The sequence below is a fragment of the Rhea americana genome, unplaced genomic scaffold (assembly GCF_003343005.1).
Source record: "Rhea americana isolate MKP2758 unplaced genomic scaffold, rheAme1 scaffold_385, whole genome shotgun sequence".
In the NCBI taxonomy this organism is placed as follows: domain Eukaryota; kingdom Metazoa; phylum Chordata; class Aves; order Rheiformes; family Rheidae; genus Rhea; species Rhea americana.
Window position 1 is genome coordinate 137,792 of NW_028186518.1, and position 19,555 is coordinate 157,346.

General features: G+C 52.6%; 1 protein-coding gene across 1 annotated transcript in view; it reads right to left on the reverse strand.

The window, feature by feature from the left end:
* The window catches only part of KIRREL3 (kirre like nephrin family adhesion molecule 3), a gene marked incomplete at its 3' end in the record, with an annotated part of 312,023 nt that overhangs the window by 46,712 nt on the left and 245,756 nt on the right, over positions 1–19,555 (reverse strand). The window lies entirely within an intron of this gene.

A 19,555-nucleotide genomic window follows, 5' to 3' on the forward strand; every position in this document is an offset into this window, starting at 1 on the left:
AGGTTTCATTGCACCTGACAGGGAATGTCTTGCTTTCCCTTTTGGTTATTTCAAAGCTTCTTAGAAATTTAGGCCAATTCTGTTAAACAAAAAGTGCTGATTTAGAACAAAAAGGGATGTTTGGAACATGTCAAAACAACCGTTTCACTTTTTCCCACGCCTAACCTTTCATTTCAAAAAAGCTCGTATGAAACGTGTGAACGTCTGCAGGAAAGCAAATCCCTCAGCTGTTCTTTCCCAGCCCAAACTGTTCGGCGTCTTTGACTCACGCACCAGAACGGCTCCAGGTGGAGTCCCCGGATGCTGAGAAAAGCCGCTCGGCGCTGTACGCCCGGCCCAAGGAGGGCTGCGCCGGAAAGCCACGGACCCCGCGACTTCATTCGGAGCACAGCGGCAGACGACTGCCAGCCCCGGCGTTATTAATGACAGCTGCGGCGCGGGCGGACGGTGCAGTTTAGCGAGTCTAATAATGAACTGAAAAATGCATGAGGTTCAAAAGCAGAGAGGCAGATYGGGAGCGGATGGGGAGGGCTGCGGAGGGGAGTGACAGCGGGAGCTTTGAGTTGAGTTGAGTTGTTTGCAAYGCAGGCAGGCACGGGACACACGATGTCATGCGACCTTCAGACTCCAAAAGAAGGACGGCGGTCACAGACCCRGCAGACCTCGAGGTCCATCCGAGTGCAACAGCAATGCCGGGGGCAGGTGAGAGCCAGCGGAAGCAGAAGCYGTGTCTGCACGTGGAGGAGCTTAGGGGACAAACCCTGGAGGACCTGGGCACCGATGCAAGGGAGAGGAGGCAGCACTGGCTTTCCCATCCRGTGACAAACAAATCAGCTCCACTTGTGAGTGGAGCTCACTTCAACCCACTCCAGGCAGCCGCAGAAGAGTTTGTTTGTTGTCTACCCACTCAGAGAGATGAGGTCGAGGAAATCGCAGTTGGCTTGCTGCTATCCTAGAGGGGAAAGTGAAGCTAAATCTGGCAGATGAATTACTGTTGACTGTTCTTCTCAATTGTGACAACCCTCAAAATACAAAAACCAATTTCATCCAGGCAGAAACTCTTGCAGCTATGACTGTTGCCGTGTCGGCACACAGGAGCTGCTCGGAGAGGCTTTTTGCACGGCCCAGGTCAGGGTAGAGCTGCTCCCACGCCTCTGCCTGATCACCTTTCAAGCGAACCATCACTCAACGGCAGGAACGTGTCCACAGCAAGATCTGCTAGAGACAAGCTCATGGGGAAGCCCGAGGATGCTTTTAGAAGTGAGCTGCTACCATCAGGCCTGTGATATAGGTGGAGAGTCTGCAAATAGAGAGACATCAYGGGACTCACTCCAAAGTGCCTTGTGGAAACATGGGCTGTTTACACCTCTTAGGAACTGGGAGAGGATGCTGAAAGCTCGCTCCTAGCTACATACTTGCTGTGTTTTGTTCTCCAGCTTGGAAGAGGGGACGGAGATTAGGATAGCCAGAAGGCTTGTGCTGTCAGAGGGATGCAGACCATTACTGGGGCTGCAGAGCTGTGCAGGTAGCCTTGTTTCCAAAAAAAATCCTCAGTCGTTCAGTGCTGGAACTCCTTCTGTGCCCAGGGAAACTGGCTGGACTTGGGGAATGTTTCATTGCAGGGCAGTTTCCCACACCTACTGCAGCTGGGTGTGAGCTCAGCAGCATTTGTCTCGTTACAGTTGGATGCAAATTACCTTTTGCAGTAGGTTAAARTCTTGAGTCAATTGAATTCAAAGGCACATCTGCTGCTTTCTCATTAAACTCATGTTGACACCAGCGGAGGGGCAAGGAGGAAGGAGAGCTGGAAAGGGCTGCAAAGGGGACGATGGCTTATCTCTTACTGCAGGCATGCCCGTGGGCACGAGCCCCACGCTGGTCCCAGGACGGGGGCATCTGGCACGTGCTGGGCATTGCAGTTTGGGCCGAAGAGCTGCCCCTCTGCCTTGAGTTCTGCCTCCCACTCCAGGGAGGGCTTGGCGAGTGCAGGGGCAGAGCTGCCTGCCTGGCAAATCAGCCCCTTCCCAGAAACAAGCTCTATTGGCAGCGGCAGGAGAGCTTACCGGGGTCTTCAGCTGCTTTTCAGAGAGGAAACACCTTGCTCAGCTTCTGCAGGGTGGAAGGGATGGGCAGCGACCATCTGCCAGCTGACTCRCTCTGTGTTACTAAACACACAGCAACTGCGCCGTGCTCGTCACATCATTTCTCGCTTCTCTCACAGCTCAGATCCTAAATCCATTTGAACACGAGAGAGTCGGTGCTTTCATCAAAGGAAAGACAACATGTTTCTAGTCTTCAGTGTAGCAAAGCTTCAGAACGTGACCCTGGGATGCTTCACCAACAACAGCGGCAAAGCATTTTTATCTTCACTAGAAAGTCCCTCACTTCTTCCAGCAAGCTCAAGGCTTTGGGGACCTGACTTCTGCTGCTGGAGTGCCTCTCGTGCAGCGCAGCCGTTTCCAAGCCTCCCTGTAACGGCATTCATCCCGGCGCCCACGAGCAGCAGCTCCACAAACAAACCCGAGCCTCAAATAAAAAGGGTTATACACATCTGCAAACACACGTACTTGCCTCAGAGTCCGCCGGGGGATTCTCTGTGAAGATAAAACACGGAGGAGCTTTTCATTTTGCTTTTCATTTTGGTCTGCCCAGCTCTAGGCTCTCTGCCCAACAGGGGCACGTCCCTGCCCTCGACGCGATCACGGACGCGGGGCTGATGGGGCTGTCGGCATGACGCCCCGACGCGGTCACCTCATTTTCAGCCAGGAAATGCCAAATCTGCACGGGAAATTTTGGACGCTGCCCTTTGGTTTTTGGAGAGCGCAGCTCTTTAAGGAGTCACGGGCAGTCAGGCAGGGCTCTGCTACAAGTTTCGGCAGCTCCTGCAAGCAGAGCTGACCTGTCAGAGCCGGGAAAGGAAGGACTCATCGTTCAGGTAACCTACAGATACATATTTGGACCGTGCTGACAGCGTGGCAATGGGTGSTACTGCTATGTGCTGAAGAGATATTAGCAAGCGACAGCTGCCATCTTAGCCCTGACGCTGGGTCACCAAACAGCAGACCTCCAGGGCTGGAACAAGCCCCGTGACAGCTTGCACCGCAGCGACAAGCTCGAGGAGACGATGGGCTCCCTCCCTCGGCATGCTGGGCGCAGACAGGAATAGGAAATGCAGTGACTTCTGCGCGAATATAAATATATGCAAGCTCCTACTGCTCCTTCAGGCCACGGGCTGAGCAGGCTCAGCACTAAAACTACCCCCAATAGGACCGTTTCTTCCAAATTCACAAAGGCATTCACAGGCTTCGCTCTCACTGAAACAAAAATGGATTGAAGTACCAAAACAAGGAATAAAGCAACCGGTCACTTTTGTCGGTCTGGATCCAACTCCAAGTCAGCCCAAACGYGCTCCCTGCTGGGTTCTGTGCTGGAACTCCACTCAGTGCTACGGAGAAAAGGATGCTGCAGCTCCTGTCCACAGCTTATTTCTGCCAATCCAATTAACTCTTTGCTCTATCTCACTAACGCCAAGGCAAGCTGTGAAACACGGGAGGGGGATTTGGGGAAAACTTCACTTGGAGATTCGGTTCTGACAGGTTGGGAGGAGGTCTGCTTTCTCTTACTATTGAGCGCAGTGCCTGTAATGTAAGAACTGGTTCAGAAACCTGACTTGAGAGGGCTTCCTCTTGCCAACAGCCCCTYGAATTCAAACAGGAGTTACGTTTTTTTTTGGAAATAATAAAATCCTTGCCGGTTTCTGAAAACAATTGGCATGAAAAAATTGTCCCTGAAGCAAAAAGCATTGCTATTTTTCCCCTTCATTGCAATGAGGCTGCTCAAGGAATAAGGTACCACTCAACAAAGACATCTCAGTCTAGCCCATGTGATGCGGGTGGGTAACTCGCACGTCTTGCCAATATTCAGGTGTGATGTGAATTGTGAACACTCGTTTTCCTTCTTTGATTCCCCACRTTAGGTTTCCTAGGAAGAAAATCTTCTAACGTGACCATCGCAAAGCAGGAACAAGGTGCCACCAGCAAAACCACTAGTTTCCGCAAGCTCCCTTTCTACGGAGGGGCCGACACCGCCTGATCGCCGAGGCGATGTTTGCTTTAGTACCCAGAGGGGACATTTCCTTTAGTGCCTGTTCTTATTCACACGTGCGACTAGGGGGCAAAGGAAGGCCCAGCTCCCTCATCTGCTGCGGTAACCCTGAGGTTCAGCCTCCAGGCTGGGGCTCGCCTCCAAGGCGACCGCAGCCTGATGATCAGCGTGGCCTCCTGCAAACCCGTAGCATGGCTTCATGGCAGGCACGCTTTCGAACCCGGGTCTTATTTGCTTTTTAATCACAGCATCCTCTGAAGCCAGGGTTGCCACAACCTGTATCTGCAGAGCTGCRCGGTGGATTTTGCGTCTTCCCACCAGCCCTTCTAGCCCTGCTGTCCTGTTGTCCCGYGAACGGTGGGCAATAATCCTGGTTCACTGTGAACTCTGCAGTCATTCAAAAAAGCAGGCAAAAGAGCTCATCAGTGAACTTTCCGCTTCCCTAGAAAGGACAACAAACGTCACCATTTCGTTTTGTGTAGACAATAYGGAATTTTTCAGTTTTCCAATAATAAAAAAGAAATGAAAAAGATGGTGGCTTTTCGCCTCATTTCCACCCACTATTCCAGTAAGACATCTCTCCTTTCTTCCCTTCTACTGTAAAAAAGTGGAAGSAAAAAAGATGACAAAGTAATAACTAAAACCATACCAAAAACATCATTTGAGCTCCTTCCACTAAAACAAAGGAGGAAAAGGAGAATGCTTTGACCTGCTTGCTGCAAAACCTTTCATTTCAACCAGTGCATCTTCTCAAAACCTGTCCAGAGCAYGTTCCGCTTCCACCTCCCTCAAGCACTGACGGCACGTGGTGGCCAGCTAGTCGCAGAAGGACCACCAGTCACGGTACTCACGTCTGTTTTGGTGCACCCAGAGGACAACTGTCCCATAGCACCTAAGCAGAAACATATAAGCAGGGTCACACACGCACACAGTTGGCTGCTGTAGAGCTGCTCATTAGGGTAGACCTCCTGCAGCCAGCACCGTGCCGATGGACAGACCTGCCCAGCTGTCACTTTAGCTACGGTCACTCCACTGCCCCTACGTCACCCCGCGTGCCGCTGCCTGGGAATAAAATACGGCCTCTTCTCTGCTGAGGGGCTGACTTCCCTCAGGAACCACGGCAGCGGAGCCGGCACGTGAGCCGGCGTGTCCTCTGCAGAATGGGAATTACGGTTAAAAGCGGAGTTTCCAGGATGGAGGTTCAGGCTCCGGGCACCAGCTAGGTGGCATTAAACCCAAAGAACTGGCGTGGGGCTTCAGGATTAGGGGAAAATCCAGGACTGCTAAAGGTACAATAACGGACACGCGTTCAGTGCAACTCTTTGATCTGACGGATTATGGATGAGGCAATCGAGCAAGGTGGAGAAGCTGGTGAATCCATAATAAGAAGCAATTTGCAAAGCCTGTCAAATTCACGAGTTTTAACTGGAAGGATAATTTATCTAAAGGCTTGGGCCAGAGACTGTATTATTCATTACCTTAACCATCTTCTGCTACRCTATTATGTAGAATGATTCAGCCTCCCACGCGGGAGCAGAAGCAAAGCCACAGTCCATGTGACCCACCACATGCTGCCATAGCCAGAAGTTTATCTGCATCAACTATTTGCTGGATATTTATAGCACTGACACTCACACAAATCACATTCTGGTCACCAATAATTCAGTCCCTGGTGAAAAAAAAAAAGCAGGCCTCAAATCATCTAATGATTATTTTGCAGTGAGTACCCAGCTCCTTGCAATTATATGATCTCCAGGTTCCTCATCGTGCAATTCCTCCTAACTCTGAGCAGGGAGTCTTAACTTCTGACTTAAGGAGCACTTTAAGCACATGAGATGGCTGGTCCAAGCCCCACCAGGTGCAATCCACCTCTCTTGATGTTGKTAAGAGAAGTCCTAGGCACTAAAAGCGTGCGAGGAGCCAGCTTTGTGCACAACGCAGAACTGCAGAGTCTTCAACAAGYTTATTGAAGTTGGGGGTCTGCAAACGCTGGAGATTGAGTGGCCGGGCGAAAGGCCTACGATGGGTCCCCGCGGCTTTGCGGCTCTGCGATGCAAAGCGACTTGCTAGCAGGCGGATGAGAGAAGCAGGCCCGTGCTCATCTGGCTGGCTAGGCAGAGGCAAGTCCCAGCTSAGAAGTGGTTTGCCACCACTTTCTGTGTCCTTTGGTCCAGTGAAATAACGCGATCGACGCAGCGCATGGAGAACGAACCCAGAGGCAACGTCGCGGCAGAAAAGGAAGGGAAGCAGATGAGGGAAAAAAAAACAACCAACCAAACCTGCTATTCTTGATTTACTCCGGTTAATTTTAGCCTAATTTGATCACACTGCTCATCTGCTAAATATCAGCCCTTCTTTAATAAGGCAGAATTTGCCACAGAGGCTGCAACCGCAACGCTGTCACCTGGTGTATCATAGAAGACTTTCTCTGCTAAAYGTTAGGAGGAACCGGAGCTATTCTGTGTCAGGCACGGGACTGCCAAGCGAGATCATTACAGCCAGAGCTAATTAGTAATTAGAACGGATTTCTCCTAGAAATTGTTTTTAGTTAAATATTCCCAGCGTCCTCCTAAGAGCCCGTCAGCGCGGTCGTCAGGAGCGCGCTGGGTCCCCCGRGAGCGGCGAGCCGAGGAGACGCGGCGGAGCAGGCTGAGGACCCCTGCCCTCCCCACCGCTTCGCCCACCACCGCCACCGCCACCCCTGCTCCTTCTCGCCGTCTCCCGGCCGTTAGCAAAAGCCAAAGGGAGTTCGGCGAGAGCGCTGAACACCAAACCAAACCAAACCAACACCCCCCCCCCAAAAAAAAAAATCCAGAGCCCAACAAAAAATATCCCACCCTCTTGAGAATAATTTTCTTCTACGGATTTTTAAGACCAGCGGCTGGAGAATCACTTTCTCGTTTTTGTGCTGTCTCCCCAGTCAATAAATAAGAGGGAAATAAAGGATTTCAGAGAAAATAGAACGCAGTCAAAAGGTAAATTGTGGTCTTAAAAGCCCCCAAGAGACTGTCACAGGCTTTGAAATGTTTCCTAGTTTGAGCCCATTTCTTCCTGACTACATGGTTTGCACTCCTCAATTTGCATCTCTGGGAGGTAATCTTTAAAACTGATTTTCCCCTGGTTGCATTTCATCGGCAAAGAAACTAAACAGGCTGCTGCATTACAGTAATAACATCAACATTTCAGCCACCTTCGCCTTAATTATTTCTCTGTCTTGCCAACGGAACCAGTTAAACGAGATTTATATTTTGGTGGGCAGGCGGTGGCGGAGGCAGGTTTGTGTGCGTGGATAGGTAAGATAATCTGGAAAAAAAAATGGATTTCTCCCTTGTTATGTGTCACTAGCAGTAAAAAAAAAAAAAAAAAAAAAAAAAGGAAAGAAAAAAATGAGGTAGAAGGTTTGGGCCATTTAAGTAATAATAATGTCAGCATTTCACCTGTCTCTTGCTTAATTATTTCCCTCTCTCAGCCTTGCCACCTGAACCAGTTTAGATAAGATTTCGGCACGGATAAGGAGGAAGGACCTGTATTCTCTGCAGCAGATAAGTGGCTTTTCCAGTGTAAAGAAAGGGAACAAGGTACTAAAGCTTTTCTGCGATCTGCTCCAGATTTATCAACAACCTCTTAGCAAAGGTCTCCGGACTTAAAGCTTGTGAAGTTTTGCAAAATACTACCRAGTAAGAGGTAACGCTTGCAGAGAACGGAAACGGAAGCCCGCCTGTGCAAAGCGGCTCCTTGGCACCTGGGTCCGGCCAGCAAATCCTCAAGGTCACCCCGTGAGCGGTGGGGGTTCGTGAGACTGGCGTCTGCGTCCAGTGGCAGCCTGGGTTTGGCTGAGGTTTCCTTACCCGTGCGAGGTGTCAAAGCTCAGCTGGCTTCCTTAGTTGGCTGCGCTTCAAAGGTAGGCCCTTGAGGACCTCCTGCTCTGCTCTCCAGGTCTCTCTCGCTTCCAACGTGCGCACGTACGTCTTTTTCCCTCATCCAGGTGTGACCACAATTTGGTCGCCAGGATGAGTCCAGGGAAGAGCTTGATAGACCCGTGAAGCCCCCCGTGACCTCGTGGCCAGGAAAAGGAGGTAGGGGGTAGGTAGAAGAGAAGAAGGGTTTTGCATCTGAGGATTTTGGTCTGTCAAGTTAAAGACCCCGGAGGGTAGAGACTCCCCCTGCGCTGATGCTGGCTCCGGTCCCGTGCCTGCTTACGCCTAAGAGCTCCTCCGGCTTCCCTCTGCCCGGCTTCACCTTCCCGCCCTGCCTCGCGTCTGATGGTACGGGGGCTGCGTGGGTAAACACAGCCTCCTGCCATCCTCATCATCTAAAGTGGCTATTTGAGTAACAGTTGCTGGTGCTTGTAGTTTCCTGTAATTTCCAAAAGGAAACAAATCCATGCAGGCTGCAATTTGGTGCCCATGAATTTTGAATGAATATCTCTAAGAGCTCTAAAGCCTTTTGCGAGGGCTCAGTTCCTCTCTCCCTTCCTTCCTTACCTCCCTTCTCCTGCCTCCCAGACGCCAGCTGAACGAGCTGCTGCCGCCGCCGCTGCGTAAGGGTCCCGACGGAGAGGCTCCTGCAGCTGGTGGATGCTGGAGCCGGCGAGACATCGGCTTTTGCCTCCTGAGCGCTCTGATCCGCGCCGGGGGGATGTCCGCAAAACCGGAGCCTGATCCGTCACCGGACCGACCAGAGGATGGGGCAAAGACGGCGTCCAAGCCCCGGGTGATGTGACTTCTCCCTGTCTTGCCAGCTCAAAGCTCCTTTGGGCTGGTCATTCCCTACCCACGGATGCCCGAGGTACCTGCCCCGTTGGAGATGCCGTCAGCTCTTCACCTTCCAGCCATAGGAGCTCCACGATGTTTCTCCTCCAGAGCCGATTTTTACGACGGTGACAATCCCTATTTATAACCTTCTCCCTTTCAGTTCCCCCTCCTGTTCTGTTGTGTGCAGCTTTATGACAGTGAGGGTTCTCCTTTTTATGACATTGTTGTTTTTAAAGTGCTTTTATCACCTGATTTTATTGCAAAATTACCGTATAGCACCCCAAGTGCCACAGTAGTGAGGAGGGAGAGCAGCCTTGGAAATGTAGCAACTCTCTCCTGAACAGCTTGCTGCCTTGCTGGAGAAGTGGCTCTGATTTGGTGAYGGATGTAGCGCTTGTTATCCAGTATATTTTTATCCATAGATATATAAAGCACTTTGTGATCCCAGTGGATACAAGGCACTATATAAATGTAAATCATTACCATTATCATTAAATACCTTCTGCATCTTTTAAACCCAGCAGTTGGAATCAAATACATATGGGGCAGCTGGTATCCGGGTTTTAGCTGGTGAACCAAATGTGAGAGGTGTGATTTTACTTGGTTAGCAATTAAATGTGGTATCATAAAAGACTTTATTTTCCCCTTGCAATTTTTCACGCTGCCTCTGATTTGAAAGTCACTTTTCACCCACCACGAGAAATCTATGCAGACTTCCCTAGCAACAACCTGAATATGAAACAGCTTCCTTGGGTACGCGGATGCTCCCCATGTTATTTGAACCCACCGCGAGCCGTCGGGGATTTATCCTGCCGGTTTCACCCCGGTCCTTCCCCCCCCTTTTTTCTTTTTTAGGGGAGGGAGGGATTTGAGCCTGAAGGACTCCCGCAAGGTCACGTACGGAGGCTTTGGCAGCACAGAAGAGAACCCAGGACTCTTCTGTGTTTCACCCAGGCCATAAATCGCCGGGCTCCCTCTGCACCCGTAGAGCCGGGAGGGCAAGCTAAGCGGATAGCGTGCAGGGCGCCCGTTTCTTGGTCTCCCCACCAGCGCCAAACCTGTATTTTTGTCACAGGTCCTGGTCCCAGGTGCTGGGGACGGGCAGCCCCGAGCACTCAAGGGACTAGTAACCATCAATACTTCATCTCCCCTGGTCGTGACGGGGGAAGGGATAGAGTCAGGAACCTCCGATGTGTCCTGAGTCTGAGTCCTGGCCTTTATCCRCGGATTGCAGGACCGCGGCAGGCTGCTGCTCGCAGGCTAAAGGAAACGAGCTTTTACCTGGTTCCTGTATTTTTTTTTTTTTTTTTCTTCCTTTCCACCCAGTCTCTCTTAAGTTGCAGCCTCCTGCTGCCCAGGGGAGATCTTCCATTTAGCTACATTTTCCTTTCTCATTTCATGCTGTAATGGAGATTCATCATAGGTGTTAAATCCATAATTTGCCGTGAATCCCTTGTCTCACGCTGCGGAGGTCAGAGTTGAGCGTGCTAATGGAGGCCGACGGTGCCTCTTCTCGCCCGCCCCCGGCGCGGAAAGCCTGAGTCCGATCCCCAGGAGCACCGAGGAGGCCAGGAGAAGGGTCCCGGGCTGCAGCCCGAGCGCCGCCGCCGTGCTCGTCGCCTCCCTTTGCCTTCGCACGTCCAGGAGCATCGGCACGGCAAGCCAAAAGCTAGCCAGGCCAGGGAAGCAGGCGGCCCGAGGGGCTCAGCCGGCCGAGGACACCCAGAACCCCAGGCTGGTTCTGCAACGGAGCCTGAGATAGGTTCTCCTCTGAGCTTTAGCGCTTGCGCTTTAGCGATGAATTAGCAGCCGCGTAAAGGGAGCCGAGACGAATGTCGCTCAGCAAGCAGAGTGCTCTGACCCGAGGACGTGCGGGGCAGCTCGGGTGGCCCGGGCCACCGCGAAGGGTGATCCGACTCCGCCAGCRATCCCATGAGGGAGCGTGCATTTACTGCAGCATGCCACGACGAAAACACCTTTCCTTGCAGGGTCCCTGCAGRTCGCCCGAGCGGTAAAGAAATGCGCTGCTGTAGCTCAACACCCAAGCAGAGCTGCCAGCATCGCCCATCCTTGCAAAAAATGAGTCAGCTAACAACGAATCGGGGCAGTACTTGTCTCACCGTGACTTCTAACGCCGGCCTTGGCAGGGACTGACCCCAGCACAGAGCCACTCGTATTCGTGTGCCTCAGTAAGGAAGCRCTGGCCAAAGGGAGGCTCCTGGAATCAGCAGGTGGTTGCTGTTATCCCCCCGAAACTTCAGATATCTGCACAGGCAACTAATCTGAGCACCTTGGGCACCCTTTAATGTCAAAAGAAGAGAAACAAGCCCTTCCAGAGGGCCATTTGTCTAAACTCTGCTTTAGCGTAAGATGAATGTCCTTCGGGATGCCCATCAATTACAAAGGACGCTCAAAGGTCCATCATGAAGACACGGCCATCTRATTTTTGAAGCCCACGTTCAGCTAAAACACCAAGCTAGGAATGCTGTAGCCCCAAAGCAATCCCTGCCCAGCCCTGGATGGAGAGCTGACATCCGTTAGACGTGCACACAGATGCTTCAAAAGCGACCGCCGCTCAGAAATGCCAGGAACAGATAGCACTGCGGTGGACGCGCAAGAAGACCTAAGATCCGTCGCACAGTTCGACAACGCTTTCTCCCCAATTATCGGGGGAAGACGATGGTCGTAGCTGGGAGCTGTGCTACGAAGGCAGAACTCCATGAGGGCAGCTCAGAAACAGGCTGCGCTGGTGCCAGGCCTCTGTCAAACGACGCTTACGGGGGGGGGAACACAAGACCACGGGCAGCCCACGATGGACAGTGCTGGCAAAACTCTTGGTCATACCTGACGGTACGAGGAGGGCTGAGATGCACACCGAGCACGCAAAAGCACAGCACCTCCGCCCAGGAGGCCCCCCAGGGACGTGCAGTACTGACAGCAGCAGCAAAGATGTTTGCTTTGAAGTACCAAAGCAGACCCCTAATTACCAAGCGCGTCCCTCCAGGCCGACCGCAAGCGAAGGGCCGGCGGGGCTGGCAGGTGGCCCTCCAGGAGGAGCAGCCGAAGGAACGCTCTGCTGCGCCCGCTCCGTGAGCGTTTTCTGCTGCTTTCACGGCTGTCCCTGCCCCTGCCGAGCCCCAGGTTCATTTTTCATTAGGTGGGATCGATAGGAAAGCGGGGGCTGTCGCTCAGGCGATGTCACGCTTCGAGGGCCTCATTCTTCTCTGCCGGCTGACAAGGGGAGAGGGAGTCAATACTTTTGTCAGGTCACTAACAACCCACCAAGTTCCCAGCAGTGACAGGTCCCCGGCTGAGCAGCCACCGCTCGCAGAGACGCCCCAACGCGGAGCCCCGCAACCTATTTTGCACCAAGAAGGAACGCGTGGTGCGTGCGTGCGTGCACGCAGCACGGACAAAAAACCTGCGGGAGGCAGGCGCAGCAGCGCGAGCGATCGACGCAGCCGCACGGCAGAGCGACGCGGTTCAAAGGAAACGGGACAAGCCTCCGGGCACGCGAGTCTTTCGGCAGCGTCGAAGCCCGCCTCCGCGGTGCCAAGGGCTAGCCATTAATTTCCGTACAGAACAAGACGACTCTTACGGTCTCACCCGACTCCAGAGCCCAGGGCTTTAAGAAAACACAAATTTTGCAAGGCYGCTCATTACACGGCAGTAACGCTGCACCCAAGTTTAAGCAACCAGGGATTGCGGCTGCTCGGTGCCGGGCTGGTTGCTTCCAGTGGCCTCGTCCRGAAGAACCTTCCTCTGCACGACTGGACAGCAGCCGCTGTTAAGATACAGCCCTGTCTAAGCAGGGAGGAATACATCCATCATTTTAAAAGCATCTGAATATCTCAGGCGTCTTTTTCTTTTTTAGGTCCCAGTCAGACAGTGGCAGATTAACTGTGCCTGTTTATCAGCCCGCGACGGGGTTTCTCCCCGTCAGGGTGCTGTCAGAAGCAGCCCGCAGAGCGGGCCGTCTCTGCAGAAGCTCCAGGTTTCCCGACTGCTGCGGAAGTCCCTCCAGGGTCCTGAAAGGAGGAGCCTTCTCCATTTCCATGGCAATTGGGCACCCGGAGCTACGCCCTGCCTTAGCAGCTCTACAACCATGCGATAAAAGCAGCAGCATGGTAGGTATATCTTTAATACGGAACAAAAAAGAGAGCTGGGGAAAGGGCCCCGTCTTTTTTTTTCCCTCCCCTCTTTCCCCTGTATTTTCCACTCGCCCGATCTGCAAGACGCTTTTTCACAGCGATGAACTTCGCAGAGCCCAAGGCCGGCAGACGCGTCCTACGCAGCGCTGCAGACTGGTGCCACGAGGCGCTTAACGGAGATGGAAGCGAATCGATTCTGCTCGTCCGCTCCCAAGCGAGGCGAGCGGAGCACGTGCGGATGCTGACGTGGCTTCCCTCCTCCTCCTCCTCCTCCTCCTCCTCGGCAGCGTGCAAACCCCTCCGATGGTGGAGGAAGAAGAGCGCTTCTGAACGCCCAGGCGAATCCCGGCTCGGAAAGATGGGTCTCTGCGTCTGCCAATGAGCCGTTAGCGTTTTGTACCTCTTCCCGGTCCGTTTTCGCGCGGGATGGGGGGCTGCCTCTTCATCCCCAATTCGTACAGCGCCGGGCACGTCCAAGGCCCCTGGGTCCGTTTAGCCAAGGGTCGAGCCCGCAGAGACGCCTGCCCGTGCCCGGAGCCGCGYGGACGTGGACAGACCCGTCCGGCCTCTCCCGGCTCAGAGCACCACGAACTTCAGCTGCTCAGACGCCGCATCAAATATTTAAGTTCTCTGGGATTCGCGTTCGCATTGTTTGATGTTTCCGTTTCGTTCTCCGAAGACCCGGCTGCTATTCTGACAGTGGAAATGTTCCCAGCGGAAAAATGTAGTTTTGTGAAAACGCACACTTTTTCAAGGAGAAGAGCCTCGCCGCCACAAAGCGATCACTTTTTCATCGCTCTTCTATTCCGATTTGATACTCTGGCTCTACGCGTTGTTTTATAAGTATGGAAAAATAGTTTACACTGTTCCAAGCTCAACTGTTTCTGGATTTGAAACCTCCATTACTTCAAATTTTCTCATTGCAGCTTGGGATTACAAACAAATATTGGAAAATAGGCTTTCCGAGGCCACAGCCCTTTTGTTTTCTGATCAAACTCTGCTAAGAGCAGCAAAGCTGGSAAATGCAGATGTCTCAAGCTGCCAGTGATCGTTTCAGTAATACAAATAGTTTGCTCGGCAGGGGAGGACTGGAAAGACTAGGCCAGAAGGAAATCGTCAAATAAAATAAAAAGAAAATGAAAAAGGGCCGTGATTTAACGTGAATGCATGTGATGGCTAGGTGACCCTCCTCTTCCCCTGTCTCGGCTTGTGCCGTCTTAAAAGACAGGAGCTTTCGCTTCAAATTAACTCAATCTGTAGCATTAAATAATTCATGTTGATTTAAGAAAGCTTTATTTCTAATGGGACACACACGAAGGCAGAGTTAATATTAGAAAAGGCCTTGGAGGAGGAGGAGACAGAGAATTAGCTGATGAACGGTGAATGTACCAGTTAATTGTCTATCAATTATTAACTGTAACTCTCTGCAAGTAGCTCCTACCTCTGCCTGCTTCTGCCCACCCTGGTCGCCTTGTCCTGGCTGTCCACAGTTCCCAGCACCTCTCCCGGCGCCGAGCCAGCGCAGCGCAGCACCCTATAGCCCTAGCGACACGTCCAGACGTGGCCAGGTATCGCCAGCCATCAGAGGGGGGCCAGTGCCACCACTTGCCACCGTGCGATTTTCTCCGGAGCACTTTGACTAGAGCAGGGGCCTTGGGGGGTACCGACTCCTGGGCTGTAATTCCTGGATCCGTAATGAAGCCGCRGCGTGGTCAGGGATGAGCTGCTTTCTCTCTCTCTCTGCACGTCTCGGCTTAGCTGTCTGCAAAACGGGCAGAAAGCGGATAACAGAGCCGGCATGTGCGATGAAACACGCTTGCAAGGGGTGAGGCTTYGCCGCGAACAGCTGTTTATGAGTTTTTGCTGTGAGTGGCTATTTACGCTCTGAGTTTTGATCCCGGAGCCTTTTTCCACCTCTCCCAGTGTTTAAGGATAAAAAGTAGGGCAAGCAAAGCTCTCCAGCTCGGGATGTATCCGTGCAGCCGCCAGCGAAGGAGGGCAGCCACGCTCCCGTCCGGCTTCCCCAGCCCGGCCGTTCACCTGGAGCTCCGCTTTGCTTGACCTGGATTCCTCTGCCCGCCTGGCACGGGTCCTGGTACCCCCCGGCCAGCGCGGGCGGGCGGCGGGCTGCGGCTTCGCGAGGCCGTTGCAAGCCGAGGCTCACCTCCTCCCCTCCCCTYTCCTCCCTCCTGGGGAAGCTGATGCTCTGTTCAAAGTTTCTCCTCGCTTGGTTGCGTTTGAGATCTGGAAACTCAACACTAATTAACGTGTCTGCAAATCCCAGCTCGGCTGCCGGGGCCTGGAATTCGTTCACGGTCCCCTGAGTGCAGAAGGATCCACGAGCTAGCCCTCTGGCTCCTTCAGCTACGCGGCTGCAAGATGCATATTTTAACAACACACATCTGTTGGCTATATAATCTCTTGTATTTGCCCTCCCTGCTCCAAGCTTTGATGGAAGACTGGAGGGAACTCTCCAGTGGTTACAGCCAAAGTGTTTGCTTTGCAATTTYGCTCGATTGCCGTCTGATTTTATTTTTAAATTTCTCCAAGTCCTAATCAGGCTCGTACTTTATTTAATTAATACCCCAGCTTAGTTAAATAGATCATAAATTAAGAAGCCCTTCCTTTAAAGAYGTACCAGGTAACAGAGAGCCCTCCAGTGGCTTCCGAGAGTCTGCCTAGCTCGGGCCGGCCCGCCAAACCACTGCGCTGACATGCTTTGCTTCTRAAAACAGCTGCTTTGGATGCCCACTTTCCAGTTCTGGTGCCCCCAAAGATCCCAGGCTGGACTTGTAGCCCCAGCAAGGKTTTTTTGGTGCAAAGGCAAGGGGCTGCCCCAAGGAGCTGTGGTCACGCTGGCTAGCCTGCGAAGGGTGCCTTGGTGCCTCCACAGGGCTGGGCTGCATCTGGTGCCTCCAGATGCCATCTCCCAAGCGTTTATCAGTYGCTGCCTCCCACGCTGGGGCAGATGTCCCCAGGAGAGCAAGCAGCAGCTCCTTCCAAACCCTGTGCTGTTTGGGCAGTGGTGGGACGGAGGGTGAGCAGGGGGGTTAGGCCACGTGCGTGGAAAAGGGAGGGCCTTCAGCTGCGCGATGGGTTAGCAGGGTCCCCGTGACTCTGTGTCTCCACAAACAAAACGCTTCTCCCSACGCTGATGACACTAATAGGCTCATCTGTTTGAGTGTTTGGACTTCCAAGGCTATAGAATGATCTGTTCCACTACATTTAACCATGTAGATTTGAAAACAATGTGACAAAATCTTAAATATTTAATTAAAATACGGTGTAGCTCTGCATCTGAGCAGGGAAGTAGGAGACATCAGCCCCRTAAATCTGTTGTCAGACATGAATGACAGCAGTTGGAAACTGAATTTCGTGGCATTAGGGGATTTCTTGATACCAAGGAAGTGGAAGAGCTGGCAAGAATGGACAAGGCAGCACCAACCCACGCAGAAGAACGTGCAAGTGAAGGTATTTTTAAGAGGACAAGGCTGGGATGTGATAGAGGTGAGTAGAGTGAAAGCCCTCAAAACARGGAGCTGCCTACAACATCCCCAACYGCCTGACAAGCTGTTACGAGTTGCTGGCAAACCCAGCACCACTGTTTGGCTCCAAGCCACGAGAGCCTCACGGCTCCGACGTGGCTGCAGCAGACCACCTCYCCGGCACGTGCAAGGTTCGCACGCCGGCCTGGGCGGCATCCTTATGGCTCCCCTCCTGCCTAGGTGACGCCAGCAGTCTCAGCGCCAGCCCAGGTGAAGCTGAGCGGACCAGGATGATTTAGGCTTTGTTTGAACCTCAAAGACGAAGCGAGGATGGTTGGAAGTGAAAAACATTGTTAAAAAAGAAAAAATCTGGCTAGCCTTTCCTCCCCAAATCAAAGCCAGAGCAATAGGAGCAGCTCCAAAGATGCCACCAAACACCGTTTAAAAGCCATTTCCCTCCTCTTAATCGTTATTTTCCCTCCATCTCAGTGCTTTATAYGGCAGCAAGCTCTTTTACCAGGACACCCACAGTCCTTGCATCAGCTCTGGCTGGAACAGCTCTCTTCATTGCATTAACTCCTCCAAGGAGCATCTGGGGCACGGGGAGAAATACACTGGTAAGYGGCATCTCTCCGTTAGACTGTACAACTCTGGCCAGGGCGATTCGGGCTCTGCGCTCCAGAGAYCGCTGCTACAGGATATGCTTGACTGCAAACACAGCAAGGTGGAGGCACGGCTGGTGAGAAACCACCGCGGTGGAAAACACCTGAGAATTCAGGGGGGCCTTCTGCAGGAGGAGTCGGAAGAGCTGACAGCTAGACCCAAGGCCCTGCAAATTTTTGCAGAGCTGTACGTCGTTCGCGGACACAGCGCTGCCGATTATTTGCCCAGCGGTACAGTTTTACGGTGACCACGCGCACCTTTTTATTGCCTAATATCCCTGAGTAACAGCCACGGCGGTTATCGCCTCCTTCTATAAATGCAGCAAGAACCCGTGTAAATAAAGCGAAATCACTGCTGCGGGAGGGGTTTACGAGTCTCATTACGGCCTCGCACGGCGCCGCGCTGGGTATCGCCATCAGCAACGCGGCTGGCCTATCGCTTTGCCAGCGCAGACGCCTTGACCGGCAATGCTGGACCCCCAGAGAGCACAYTTGGCTTTGCTGCAGGGTTTGTCCCCCTGAATGACACCATGCACCGATGCCCTGATTTTATGCCACTGTTACTGGCTCAGTCCTTGGCACCTCCGAGCCATGAAGTCCCTCTGAAGAAGCTCCGAAGCAAGAAACCGGGTAACAAATACCCAAAGCAGCATCCTTGCCCCAACCTCGGAGCCCTCAAACAACCTCCTCCTTGCCTTAAACCTCCAAGCAGCTTTCTTCCGACCTCAGAAAGCCTGGGCAGAGCTCGCTCGTGGCAGTAAAGCGGCGCCTCCCCGACTGCTACAACCGTGGCTTGATGCCGCAGCGCTTGGATCAACGGGCAGGACAGCTCCYGTACCTAAGGGGACCTGCAGAAAGGACCGGGACAACTGCACGGAGAACGCAGCTGGGAATTACGGACGTGGTGTCGGCGCAGCCGGTGCCATCGCGCTTCCGTAACTACCCGGAACGCCCCTCCGTTTCCCCGTACAAATACACGCTTCGCTTCCCTAACGTGCGGCACGCTGTAGCTTCAGCTTGACGTACCGAACGCTGTAACCAACCGCGAGGAGCCGGGGCGAGCTCCGAACGCAGGGGCCGCTGCAGCTCCCCTTCCGCCAGGCCGGCGCAAACACGGACCACCCGCGGCAACGTCCACCTTCCCTGCCGGCGCACAAGGACACGCTGGCCTACGGCAAAGGTTTCAAACGGCGACCCGCTGACCGCTAAGGACCTGCCAGCCCCTTCCTGGGGGCGCGAATTACCGCTCACGCCTCCCCAGCCAGCCGAAGATTTCCCCAGAACATCTGCATAAATAGATCTGAAATGAAAAATGCGGCACCCGTGGGCTGCCAAGCTCYGCTTTCTTATCGATTGTGTTTAAATTGAAGGCACTGTAACTTTAATTTTCTTGAAAGGAAAACATGCTGCAAATATAAGTTGCTGAACATCTTAGGTAAATGTACCAATTAGCAGCTACCATGTATATTCACATAAACATTAACTACCATCTATTCAACACATTCCATAACCCCAAAGATAATAACGATTTCCTTTTGATCCATAAAAACATCTCTCTGCTCAATCAACGCTTTGCGGCAGCTCTGAGCTCTGACGTACGCCCGGGCACCCTGGGACTAAATTAGTTTTGGAATCTTTAGCTCTAATTAAATAACATTATTTCTTTTGTCTTGCTTCAGCAACACATCCTGACTTCCCARCACGAGGCAGCGGCCCAGGCAAGGGAGGGGAAGGCGACGGAGCTTGCAGAGGTTTACGGCTAGCGCCAAAGCCCCGCCGGCAGCCCCGTTCCGCTCTCCCGTTCGTTTGCGGACTTCTTTCACGGKCGGGCACACGTCAGAGCTCTGAGCTACCGCAAAGCGGAAGGATGGATCRAAAGAAAATCGTTACCGTCTCCGGCGGCAGCGAACCAAGAGCTGGCACTCGATCCGAGTCCGTGGGTACGGCGCTGCGTAGGGTTTCGGAGAGAGAAAAGCCAATTCCGTGGAAATCGCCAAGCATAAATTAGAAGCCRTTTCCTCCGGGACACGCAGGCTCCAGTGAGGTCCACCTTCAGCCACAGCTGGCTCCGTAATTAACGTTTTCAGCTGCTTGAAACTAATTAGTTCAGATAAGAGACGTTACCCAACTAAAAGCACGAAAATTCTTGGCTTGGATCTTTTTTCAAGAAAATTCCTTTTTCCTGAAAATTGACTAAGAAAAACAAGAAAAAAACCCAAACTGCAGTTTAAACAAACTTAAAAAAAAYGTAAATAAATCCAGTTTTTGGATTGAATGATCAGAATATGGCTGGGAGAAATACTGACAGGAAACACTCTGGGTTTTATCAAAACTTTTCAAGAAAAGTACCATTTGAATCAGTTTTTCCAGAGCCACGTCCATACTGGGAGGTTTCACTG